We start from the raw sequence: 11,143 nt of genomic DNA, 5'->3' as shown, positions 1-11,143 counted from the left end.
CCAAGGTCCCACACACCTTGTGTTGCATACAGGAGGGTTACTGGTTGATGGGCATAGAAGTAGGAAGGAGTCACTGTATACCCTTTTGCAATTTTATTTTATTTTATTTATTTATTTATTTATTTTATTTTTGAGATGGAGCCTCGCTCTGTCACCCAGGCTACAGTGCAATGGCGTGATGTCACCTCACTGCAACCTCTGCCTTCCAGGTTCAAGCAATTCTCCTGCTTCAGCCTCCTGAGTAGCTGGGATTACAGGCACCCACCACCATGCCCAGCTAATTTTTGCATTTTTAGTAGAGATGGGGTTTCACCGTGTTGGTCAGGCTGGTCTCAAACTCCTGACCTCAGGTGATCCACCCACCTCAGTCTCCCAAAGTGCTGGGATTACAGGTGTGAGCCACTGCACCCAGCCCCTTTTGTAATTTTAGGTCTTGATATCTTATAAATGGACGATATGTTAAAAAAAATTGTTAAAAAAAAATGATGGCTCACGCCTGTAACCCCAGCACTTTGGGAGGCCGAGGTGGGCAGATCGTGAGATCAAGAGATCAAGACCATCCTGGCCAACATGGTGAAATCCCATCTCTACTAAAAATACAAAAATTAGCTGGGCATGGTAGTGCATGCCTGTAGTCCCAGCTACTTGGGAGGCTAAGGCAGGAGAATCGCCTGAACCCAGGAGGCGGAGGTTGCAGTGAGCCGAGATCACACCACTGCACTCTAGCCTGGGTGACAGAGTAAGGCTCTGTCATAAATAAATAAATAAATAAGCTATTTTCTTCTATTTGAGAAAATCCACAAAATATTCATTTCCAAATTCTGCATATCACCTTTCTTCCCTTAGGTAAGGCATATAAAAATCCCTGACATGTAGCACCCCTTCCTTAGTTTCTAACCTAACAAGCCATGTCCTGGGGATGAGTTCCATAACAGTATTTGAAATTTGGGGTATTTTATGCTATGGTTCCAAATGATTATCCCTTTGTGTAAAAGAATAATTCTTCCCTGCCCCATTGACATCTCTGATGTGTAACTTACTTCTGCCAATGTAATGCAAGCAGAAATGACATGTGTCACGTTGAGTAGATGTTTTAAGAGCTATTGCATGGTTCCACCACAGCCCTTCTCACGTGCCATAGATTGGTGTGGCCCAGATAGGGGCTATTTCTTCAGCCTGGATCCCAACTGAAAAGCCACAGTGGACTCACAGGGGACCTATATATAACACAAATGGAAAATAAGATTTTGCTGTATAAATCACAGAGAATTGAGGGTTACGTGTTACTGGAGCAAAACCTAACAAAAACTGACTAAGATAGTAATAAGTGTACATAGTTGTTTACTTTAATACCCATGAGATGGTATTTCCCCAAATTAAAATCTATGAGTCACCTTAATTTCTCCCCTTTCCCTTATCCTCCACATCCAATCCTCATGGATCAAGTCTTGTCAATTCCCAAATCTGTCAATCTGTCAGCTTCTTTCTCTCCACAGCTGCTGCTTCATCCAAGCCACCATCATTTTTTGCACAACGAGGTCCGACAACCTTCTTATTCCATCTAGTCCTTTCTCCACATGGAAGCAAATCAGATCACGGCACTCACCTATTCAGGACCCTTTGGAGAGTTTCTATTAAACTTGGAATAAAACCCAATTTCTTATCAAGAACCACGAAGACCCTGCATGATCTGGTTCTGGTCTCCTCTCATTCTGTTAGGCTCCAGCCACACTCATCCTGTAACCCAGGGTCCCTGGTCTTTGGGTGCACGCTATGATAGGGTAACCACTTGTAACTGTTGTACCTTGAGTTTCCATTGTTCTAGGAAGAAGCCCAGCTATAGCAAAACCAAAACCAGCTGGAAGTAGAGATGCCTCAGTTAGAGATGAACTTTGGTGAACTCTCAGCATCACCACACTAAAAAGCCTGCCCAGGGAGGAGCCTATTCTCCATTTTCTTTTTCTTTTTCTTTTAAGGAACAGTGTTTAATAGGCAAGAAAGGCAAGAAGGAAGGGAGAAGGAAGAAGCTCCCCTGTACAGAGACAGAGGGAGGGAGGCTCTAAAGCCAGGAGAGGGAACCCCACCTACCACAGATACCAGCTAGGTATATATACAGAGGCTGGAGGAGGTAGTGTCTCATTTGCATAGGGATCAGGGGATGGGTTTGACTGTGTCATTTACGTAGCCCTCAAAACATCTGACCCTCCCACCCTAGCCTTTTGATATGCAAATGCAGGGCACCATGATGTCCTGCACACATGGGGATAGTGGGGGCGCCCATTTTGCCAGGAACATGTGGGGAAAGGGCAAGAAGGCCAGCAGGAATCGTCATGTTTGGGTGGACCCAGTTTCTAATGGCTGGCATTCGCATGTCAAAGGTTGCTGACCTGGCTCTAAGAGCCGTGGCTTTACAAGAAACTTTTCTGGGGATGCTTTAAAAAACGAAAACTTCCCAAGGACCTCTTTTCCTCTCTGCCTAAAATAATTTCTTAGTAACTCCTATGACGTTCCCCCCTGTGGGGATGCCACACTAACTGCTGTTAGGGGGTTTTGGGCGATGACTCCTTCTGGCTACTTCCTGCTGAAAAAGGGCATCGAATGGGGAACAGCAGCTAGGGCTCCTCCTGGGGCCGATCTAAGGATCCTCGGAAGAATGGCGTGTCCATGTGTGGTTCAGTTTATAGCACCATTTGGAATTTGATTGCTTCTAGGCGAGAAGAAGCAATTCGAGTTACAGTATTGTGTATACAGGGTCCAAATATCAATACAAGACATATAAGCAAGAGAGGGCTTAATAAAGGGGTTATCCAATTCCATAAAGAAGACTGGAATTTATTAAAGAGGCATTGTAGCCACTCGGGACTGAAGCTAGCATTTTCCCTGAGCCTGTCAATCATTTTCTCTTCGCCATTTTCAATACTTTCCATGTGTGAAGAAACAGGATCTGCGACCGCACCTGCACTACCTTTACCCCCCTACCCCGCACTACCTTTACCCCCCTACCCCGCACTATCTTTACCCCACCTTTACATGCAGTGACTCAGCCAACGGCACAGTAAAAGCCCTGCTTTCACCTTCATTCCAGGAGACACTGCTTTGGGAACTATCCCCAGTATTCTTCTTACTTGTTGCAAGTACTAAAACCCCATTGTGACATTATCCTTGATTGTGGTCACTGGGTTCACAATAGCCCTACAAGGGTATATCATGCCAACTAAGAATATACGTTATATGGAATCATACTGATTTAGGTTCAAATGTCAGCTGCTACTCTTGCAAATTCCTTAACTTGTCTGTACTTTCATGTCCTCATCTGTAAAGATGTTCACCCACCAAGCAACCGAACCCACCCATTATATGGATAACAATTCTCCAGCTCCTCGAACTCGTCAAGCTCTTTCCCGCCTCAGAGCTTTTGTGTGCATTGTTCCCTCTTCCTAGGCTCTTTCCCATCATCTGGTCTTAAATGTCACCTACTACAGGAAGCCTTCCTTTACTACCCCATACAAAGTAGGATCCAGACCCTCTTCCCCATGTCCCAACTCCACTAACTCTTTGATTATTTTCTTGGTGGCACTTATCACAATTTGCAAAGATTTCTTTTTATTTTTAATTCTCTACTAGACTGTAAATTCCACGAACAAAAGGATTAAGTCTTATCTAACATTGTGTCCCTACAGGCTTTGAGTCTGAAAAAGCAAGCACTTGGTGCAATATTTGTTACATATGTTATATGGTCATTTTATAGACTCTAAGAAGCAATGGTTCATACAGTCAACATTGCAAACTTTATCTCAGTGTAGACCAGTTTCCTTTACTTGTTTACAAACTCTCATCATTATTGTATCTTCGGCCTCACTGCAATGTTGCATAATATAAATACATTTAGCACCAGTCATCACTACTGCTATTCAATTCTTTTCAAATCAATAGATACTTAAGAGCATTAAGTGCTGTGTGTCTTATTAATACATCAAGAGGATGAGTAGAATCACCTACTTATATGAAAAAACAGCATTATTTTGCTTATACATGTAAGTAATACCTGGAATTAATTGTGATGCTTATCATGGACCAGGGACTATGGTAAGTTTGTTACATACATCATCTCCTGTCGTCTTCACAACAGCCCTACGAGGGTATAGCATACCAAGTAAGAACATAGGTTATAAAATCATACTGATTTGGGTTCATATGCCAGTTATGCTACTGTTGCAAATTCCTTACCTTCTCCGTGCTTTCATTTCTTCATTTGTAAAATGGGGGCAATAGGCTGGGCACAGTGGCCCACACCTATAGTCACAGTATTTTGGGAGGCCAAGGTGGGCAGATCACTTGAGCTCATGAGTTTAAGAACAGCCTGGCCAACATGATGAAACCCTACCTCGGCCGGGCGCGGTGGCTCAAGCCTGTAATCCCAGCACTTTGGGAGGCCGAGACGGGTGGATCACGAGGTCAGGAGATCGAGACCATCCTGGCTAATACGGCGAAACCCCGTCTCTACTAAAAATACAAAAAACTAGCCGGGTGAGTTGGCGGGCGCCTGTAGTCCCAGCTACTCGGGAGGCTGAGGCAGGAGAATGGCGTGAACCCGGGAGGCGGAGCTTGCAGTGAGCTGAGATCCGGCCACTGCACTCCAGCCTGGGCGACAGAGCGAGACTCCATCTCAAAAAAAAAAAAAAAAAAAAAAAAAAAAAAGAAACCCTACCTCTACTAAAAACACAGAAAAAAAAAATAGCTAGGCGTGGTGGTGCATGCCTATAATCCCAGCTACTCAGGAGACTGAGACACGAGAATCGTTTGAACCTGGGAGGAACAGGTTGCAGTGAGACAAGATCACGCCATTGCACTCCAGCCTGGGTGACAGAGGGAGACCCTGTCTCAAGAAAAAAAAAAAAAAAAGAGGGAAACAGTAGTAACCACACCTTAGGAATGGGTGCACTGAGGATTCAATAAGATGATGCATGTAATGTGCTTAGCTCAGCGCCTGACACACAGAAAAGTGTTCCATAAATGTCAGCTGTCTCTTCTTAACTTGCTCTTCTGGGGGTATTTTACGTCCTAAAGCATCAATGTGTCCGGCACAGAGGGAGAATGAGTTCCTGCCTGTTAGGAGCACACAGTCAGAGATAGCGTGGAACACGTTTGCAATCAGAAGAGGACAGCAAACATGTTTTTAGAATGGTTGCATTCATTTTTATGGTCCAAGCATAGTAAACTCGTGTTCTCATTTCCTTTTCCACCAAAACAGCTATCTCTGCTCCCTGAAGAGGCCTTGGATTATTATAGTTCCTTAAATTCCCTGAAATTCTCAGGAGAGAAGGAATATTTTTTTAAAGCAAGCACAGCTTGGAGCTAGAAAACAAAAGGTTACTAGGACAATGTAACTCATTTCCTGTTTTTCTCAACTGTCTAGACACAGATCTCATAAGCATTAGCCATGAATCCCACCGTCAGGTTAAAAATAGAAAGTTTAAATATGAAATGCTGTGGTCGAGGAAAGATTATAGGTTTCCACCTTTGTCCACAAAATGACTGCTTTGAAATAGAATTTTTTGCCTTTTTTGTTAGTTTTGCCATAAGTTTTGTGAAGCAGCATTTCAATGGCAGGAATAGAGAACACCTTTTTTCTAAAGAATGTATTTGCCCCTTGTAAAGCTAATGCAATTTAGGTTTTAAAAACCACTTGAAGACAAGCTTATGGTAGCCTATCCTAACAAAAAATCTGATCACAATTATAGTACTTGAAACATTTCAGGTTATTGCACATACCAACATTTAACCTCAAATAAATTTGTGCAACAGAAAATGCATACATATTTGACATGTCTTTTTTTTTCTATCTTCTGCCTCCATAAAATTATTAGACGAGTATTTTGTTTTGAACACAGAATTACTCTGAAAAACAAAAAAAAAAATTTTTGAGACAGGGTCTCACTCTGTTGCCCAGGCTGGAGTGCAGTGTTGTGATCTCAGCTCAATACAACCTCTCCCTCCAGGACTCAAGCGATCTTCCCACCTCAGCCTTCCAAGTAGCTGAGACTACAGGAGTGCACACAGCTAATGTTTTTTGTATTTTTTTAGAGACAGGTCTTCACCATGTTGCCTAGGCTGGTCTCGAACTCCTGGACTCAAATGATCCACCTGCCTCAGCCTCCCAAAGTGCTGGGATTACCAGTGTGAGCCACTGCACCCAGCCTGGAAAACAAATTTTTAAAAACTCCTTTAATAATCCATAGGCATGCTGGGCATGGTGTCTCACACTTGTAATCTGGCAACTCAGGAGACTGAAGTGGGAGGAGTGCTTGGGCCCAGGAGTTTGAGACCAGCCTGGGCAACATGGCAAGACCCCATCCCTAAAAGTAAACAAACATATAAATAAAATAATCCATGGACAGTGTCACACAAGTGTGGAGGATCTACAATGCTGTTTCCCAAACTTACTGAACCACAAAACCCTTTGATCAGGATAATGCTATTAATACCTCCTAAAATAGTACTCCATGGAATACCAGTTTAGGAAATAAGAATTGGATAGTTCCATGATTTCTTTTTCTGGTTCCAGAATTATATAAGGCTAGGTCTCTTCCCTGACAACCTCAGCTATCTGAATTACAACATAAAACTTGAAAGTAAACAAGTACTAATGACTCTGCAACATTGTAATGGACCTACTGTCTTTATTATTGGGAGATAAGTAGAAGGATGCCTTAGAGATATTCATGCATTTACTTTTGAATGTATTCATTGAGGTCCTTAATAGTTATACAGATATATGTTGAGATAAGCATAGATTTATAACATATTTATAATTTTATAACATAAACATTTAAAATTATACAATTTTATAATTTATAAATATAAACACATGCATGTTTGCTAGCATACCTACATATATTTCCAAACTCTGTCCACTAAGAGGACGTAGAAGCAATAAAACCCCAGTAGCAATGAGAATACTCAGTGCCAAGATCTTGGTTCCTAAGTCCATTTTCCAATAAAAGGAATTAGAATTCTTTGGAGAAAAGATCAATTCCATGGTTGGGGCACAGAAAGTACAAGATGAGCCTAGATTAAAAAGTAAGCATCAAAAGGCAAGAAAATACTAAAAATAATAAGGCATTTGAAAGGATACAGGAGCCAACCTGGTTAAGCTCCTAATGCCCAGAGCTGGAATCACTGGAGCAACAAAATAAATAATGACAGTGTTTGATTATAACCCATAAAATAAAATAAATATTCATCAGCCCATATTGATATAAAAAAATGAGGGAGAAGTAATAACTCTTACAGAAGACTTCCTATTAATAGAGAAGAAAGAAAGGAAACAGAAAATCACTAATAGGCAAATGATGCAGTAATAATTGTCACAGGCAAGAATCATCCATAGATGCTAAAACTAGTGGGTGAAGGTACAAGAAACAGGATATTTGAATAGTTTTGTTTTTCTGTTTGTTTTGAGACAGAGTTTCACTCTTGTCCCCCAGGCTAGGGTACAATGGCACGATCTTGGCTCACTGCAACCTCCGCCTCCTGGGTTCAAGCTATTCTCCTGCCTCAGCCTCCCAAGTAGCTGGGATTATAGGCATGCACCACCACTTTTTGGTAGAGACGGGGTTTCACCATGTTGGCCACACTGGTCTCGAACTCCTGACCTCAAGTGATCCGCCCACCTTGGCCTCCCAAGGTGCTAGGATTACAGGTGTACGCCACCACATCCGGCAATATTTGCATAATTTTAAAGTATTTCCCCAAGATATTTGTTAGTCACCAAGGGAAAAATGGTAATTTAGCAGAAAAACCTGGAAGACACCACTTTAACCCAGAGATCAATGTTAATTTCACCAGTAATAATGTATACCGGCATTGTGTACTTCTTGATACGGTATATGAGAAAGGATATAACATTACTTCTGAGGTATTCTTGCAAAAACTGTATTATCTCAATTTAATCAGAGAAAATACAGACAAAGCCAAATTGGAGGGCATTCTACAAAGTTACTGACCAGCTTTCTTCAGAAGTGTCAAAATCATGAAAGACAAAGAAAAACTAACTTATAAAAGACGAAGTTTGTCTCCTTCTCATAACTAAGTTCAATTGGAGATCAAGGTTTGGATCCCGGATCAGAAAAATACATTAATGGGAAAACCTGCAAATTCAAGTCAAATCTATAGTTTACTTAATAGTATTGTAGCATGTTAATTTCCCAGTTTTGATCATCATACTCTGCTTACATAAGATGTTAAACAGTAGGGGAAGTTGGGTGACGAAATATATGGGAATTGTCTGTATTATTTTTGTAACTTTTTTAAGACAAAAATTATTTCCATTTTTAAAATAACAAATAAGTTCACAAGTCAAATATGTATAACTCAGTGTCTTGCATACCAATGATATTACTAATAACAGTAATAATAATAACGTGATTTAAAAAAAAAAAAACACAAACTTTTACTTCCTGATGACCTGTAATGTACCAGAAGTTTTTATATGTGCTCTTTCCTTTAACATCCACTATTAGAGGTCATAAAGTTAAGTAACATAAACAAGATGATATTTCTAGTAAGTGGCAAAGTTATAATGTCAACTTTTGTTATAACCTAGCAGGGAAGATCAAAGTAAATTACTTACTGCTTGAAAGAGACCAAATAGAAACCTAAAATTATGTGGCAATGTTGAATATATGTGCTACACAATTTCTGTTTCTTGCTCATTGTCTAAGACTTCAAGGCAGGTCAACAATGTAGAAATTCAAGAATACAGGCCGGGCATGATGGCTCATGCCTATAATCCCAGCACTTTGGGAGGCCAAGGCCAGCAGATCAGTTGAGGTCAGGAGTTCGAGACCAGCCTACCAACATGGTGAGATCATCTCTACTAAAAATACAAAAATTAGCCGGGCGTGGTGGCATGCGCCTGTAGTCCCAGTTACTTGGGAGACTGAGGCAGGAGAACTGCTTGAGCCCAGGGCATGAAGGTTGCAGTGAGCGGAGATCACACCACTGCACTCCAGCCTGGGCAACAGAGCAAGACTCCATCTCAAAAAAAAAAAAAAAAAAAAAAAAAAATTTCAAGAATACAAATTAATTAATACCCTAGGTGAGTAATGGATGCCTTACTTTCTGAATAATTTTCTACAAAAGTCCCTCAGGGCTGTATGCCTGGGAAGATTTTCCCAGACACTTTCTTACACGTTGATTTTGTGATTGGTTGTATGTGATTTAATAATACATGCAACCACCAAACGAGACAAGTTTCATTTTCTCCATTTTTGCAAAAAAAAAACTAACTCTCAAGCGGATTGAGAGACCTTCCACTGAACACCTTCCCATCCCCTCATCCCAGCAGTTAACAGTTAACAACAGGCATTTGTGTCCATTCAAATGAAGGTAAACTCATATCCAGGACATCCTTGGATAAGAAAATAGGTGATGAAAGGAAAGAGGGAAGAGGGCAAGAAGGAAGACACTTTGGCTAATGAGTACACATGAAAGCTCAGCTCAGCCACTTAACTGTGACCTGGGCAAGTTACTCTCCCTGCCTCTTTCTCTTCCACAGAAAAAAGAGTTCTAGTAAGTATAGGGGGTTGAATAGATAAATGGAATTATATCAAACTGAAAAACTTTTGTGCACCAAAAGACACAGTCAATATTGTGAGGCAACTTATGGAATGGAAGAAAATACACTCATATAATACATCTGAGAAGGGACTAATATCTAGAATATATAAAGAATTCCTTCAACTCAACAACAAAAATCAAATAACCAAATTTAAAAATGGGCAAAGTACTTGAACAGATGTGTCTCCAAAAGTGATATACAAATGGCCAACAAGCACATGAAAAGATGTTCGCATTACTAATCATCAGAAAAATACAACTGAAACCCACAATGAGATATCACCTCACTCCCATTAGGATGGCCACTGTGAAAAGAAAGAAGGGAGATTGTATAACAACTGCTTGCTGGTAAAGATATAAAGAAATTAAAACACTTGTGCACTGTTTGTGGAATGTAAAATGGTACAGCCCATGGAAAACAGAATGCAGGTTCCTCAAAAAATTAAAAATAGAATTACCAGCAACTATATGACCAGCAATCCCATTCCTTGATACATATCCAAAAGAACTGAAAAAAGATCTCACGGAAATATTTGCACATCTATGTCACTTGCAGCATTATTCACCATAGCCAAGAGGTGGATGCAACCTAAACGTTCAGTGATGGAAAACTGATAAAGCAAATGTGATATATACATACAATGGAATATTATTCAGTCCTTCAAAATAAGAAAATCCTATCATACACTATAATATGAACGAAACTGGAGGACATTAAAGCTAAGTAAAATAATGCAGATAAATGCTTTATGATTTCACGTATATGAGGTATCTAAAGTAGTTAAACTCACAGAAACAGAAAGTAGAATGGTGGTTACTGGGGGGGATATGGGGAGAGGAAAATGGGGAGTTGTTTGATGAATACAGAGCTTCCATTTGCAAGATGAAAACTTCTGGAGATCTGTGGCATGATGATGCAAATATACTTTACTGTACACTTAAAGATGGTTAAGATGGTAAGTTTTATGTTATATTTTTACTATAAATAGATAAACACATAAATAAAGTTTTGAATGTATTGGTGTTTGGGGTAGGAGGAAGCATATTCCCTACCCCACTACCCTCTTTGGGGGCCATGTAAGAATCCCTATCTCCTGAGGCCCTTTCCCAACTCATCTCCTGACATGGTGGGCATCCCCTTCCTCTGGCCACCTGCTTCAGTTTGTTTACCTCTCATTTAGAGACCTTGAACCTCCAGCACGTTGGGAGGCCCAGGCAGGTGGATCACCTGAGGTCAGGAGTTCGAGACCAGCCTCATCAACATGGCAAACCCTGTCTCTACTAAAAATACAAAATTAGCAGGGAGTGGTGGCCAGAGCCTGTGATCCTAGCTACTCGGGAGACGGAGGCAGGAGAATTGCTTGAACATGGGAGGCAGAGGTTGCAGTGCGAGACCATGCCATTGCACTCCAGCCTAGGCAACAAGAGTAAAACTCCATCTCTAAATAAGTAAATAAATAAAATAAAATAAAAATAGACACCTTGAACCTGTCTCTTATATTCACTGCTCCTCTGGCTCTTG

This window comes from Chlorocebus sabaeus, chromosome 8 (genome assembly GCF_047675955.1).
Source record: "Chlorocebus sabaeus isolate Y175 chromosome 8, mChlSab1.0.hap1, whole genome shotgun sequence".
Lineage (NCBI taxonomy): Eukaryota > Metazoa > Chordata > Mammalia > Primates > Cercopithecidae > Chlorocebus > Chlorocebus sabaeus.
The sequence above is the reverse complement of the archived record's forward strand: the minus strand, read 5'-3'. Positions refer to the sequence as shown.